General features: G+C 39.3%; 1 pseudogene; it reads left to right on the forward strand.

Annotated features, from left to right (window-relative positions):
• LOC120787347 overlaps window positions 1-1,172 on the forward strand; it is a 1,311-nt pseudogene extending 139 nt beyond the window's left edge.
• The last annotated feature ends 1,328 nt before the right edge of the window (window positions 1,173-2,500 follow it).

Raw genomic sequence — 2,500 nt, forward strand, 5'->3', positions numbered from 1 at the left:
ATCACAAAGACATGCCCTCTGAGGAATGTCCAGCAGTCATTGACAGGTAACGCAAACGTCATCTATCATTTCTGTAGAGCTGTTTGATGGTAAGATTTACTGCATCTCTATACAAAATACCTTTGGGAAAGTATTCTGTCTTAATGGTTCAGTACGCTTGAAATAGGTCATTTGACCTGTTGATGTACCATGTCTAAAGGCAAAACAGGAACACTTTTCCCACATTCCAAGGTGGGGTGAAAATGGATAATGTTTATTCAGTTTTTTATGGTTTCTGGAAAACAATCCTCACTTTTATCGATCAATTACAGATAAGGGATTTTCAGACTGGATCAGAGCCTGTATATGTAATATTTTTTTTAATTTTTCTGTAATTGTAGTTTAAAGTCATTTCAACAAATTCAAACAGAATATAGAATGGAGTAGAATTTTAAAATAGCCAGTGTATAGAAGTGGTTGTGGGAGGAAGAAAGTACATCTATACTAGCCTGATGGATTTACTGTACATCAGATTCTTACTTATTAGTATTGTGATTTTGTTTTTAACAGAAAGTTGTGCAGTATTTCCACATCTATAAATTGTTTCTGCCATGGATGTAACATCTGATTGTGTTGACTTCACTCAATGGAATAAAGAAATAATGAGAAAGAACACTGGCTCTAAAAGCAGAGTGTAGGTTCCACCCAGTTTTCTTAAGAGACTTAATTTTTTTTAAAATCAATTAGAATTTAATTGAGAGTAGGTAAAAGTCTTTAAACCGAGTGGTCTGCAATATGAGACCTTTAAAGTGTTCTTCAGTGGTCATTGTTTCTGGTCAATGATGAGTGTCTGCAAAGCTTTCCTCATACTGTAGAACTACTATCAACAACACTAGTTAGGTCAATGTTCACAGAAGACATCCTCACAAAGTCACATACAAATATAGTTTGCTATCCTCTGAGATGACTATTGTCTCTTGTGTGCCAGCCTGTGCACTGAGGAGCCGTTCTGTAGGATCTGCCATGAAGACAGGGACTCAGGGGAGCTGCTGTCCCCCTGTGAGTGCTCTGGTAGCCTGGCCATGGTGCACCGGGCCTGCCTGGAGCACTGGCTCACCATCTCCAACAGCAGCCACTGTGAACTCTGCCACCATCAGTTTGTGCTGGAGCGCCTGCCAAAACCTCTTACTGAGGTAGGCCCTTGCGATACACAGTTTGTGACATTATAACTTATCAACACACTGCTTCTCAGTATTCAGTTCTGAAAGGGTTGGGCTAATTTTGGTGCTTGTGTTTTTTTTCCAACTATGAAAATGTCACACTCAGCTAAGGCTCACTGGATTTTTTAAGGAAAATACGATATTAATATTAAAAGATAAAGATATATTTTAGGTGGTCCACTGGAATAGACTTAATGTATTTAAAAGTCCTGATTGACTGGATGTCATCATATCCCCAACTGTACAGTAGTACAGTTCTCAAACCATTACTGACAGCGAAATTAAATGAGACTTCAAAAAAAAAAAAAAAAATTAGAGACCATCTTGAAATGGGATCACTGCAGTTGCGACGCCCATCAACATGTTGAAGTTCCGACCCATGAATACTCAGTAGTCATTACTACATTATGGACAGGCTTTGCAGCTGGTGTGATCCCATTGTAAGATGCTCTGTAGTTCTACCTTATTTCTCAGAGTGGAGGCAGTGATCTCCGACTTAAAATTAATGTGAACCAGGCGCTTAAAGTGGGGGGCCAAAGGCCCCTTCCCTACTTTCAGCTCCCATCCTTGGACCACACCCATCTTCGGACTTGGCCTTCATCTCGAGCTCAACTACACACCTGTAAAGTTTTGTGACTGTATCTTGCACGATTGTGATGCTGTCGTGGTGACAAAATCCGACCACAGACAGACAGACACACTCTAATGTTCCAGACTTTGTTTTAAATATAATGTTAGAAAGAAACTTGTTTCACAATTTATAGTACCAATAAAACCATCTCTGTGGTAGTTCCTGCTACAGTAGGTGTCTGCAGGACCACATTTTCCATGACACACGCACACACACAAACAAAATTACAAGGTAAAAACAATACCAGCCACGCTGTCGCAGATTGTAATGAGGCATCTGTAGATTTGCTGTTGCTTATGCTGTCTTTGCTCAAGGTAAAAAAACTTGTTTTAAAATACAAAAAACCCAAAAATTCAAGCCCAGAATTTTTTTTTACAGTCTTCATGAAATAAATATGCACTCCAGGATTCCTTTTCAGTCAGTTAAAGGGTAAGTTTAATAGAGACAACATTATTGGCTTTCTTTTTGAGAGTGAGATCAGAGGAATGTTATCAGCATAATGTGCATTAAGATCAGAGCTGGAGTAAGGATGTAGTTAGCCTAGCTTAGCATAGAGACTGAAAGCATAGGGATAGAGCTAGGCTGGCTCTGTCCAACGTTCAAAAATTGAAAAAAAACACCCATTGACACCTGCAAAGCTGACTATTGAATGTGCTGTAGGGGGAGTGAT

Source organism: Xiphias gladius, unplaced genomic scaffold (assembly GCF_016859285.1).
Source record: "Xiphias gladius isolate SHS-SW01 ecotype Sanya breed wild unplaced genomic scaffold, ASM1685928v1 HiC_scaffold_1395, whole genome shotgun sequence".
Lineage (NCBI taxonomy): Eukaryota > Metazoa > Chordata > Actinopteri > Istiophoriformes > Xiphiidae > Xiphias > Xiphias gladius.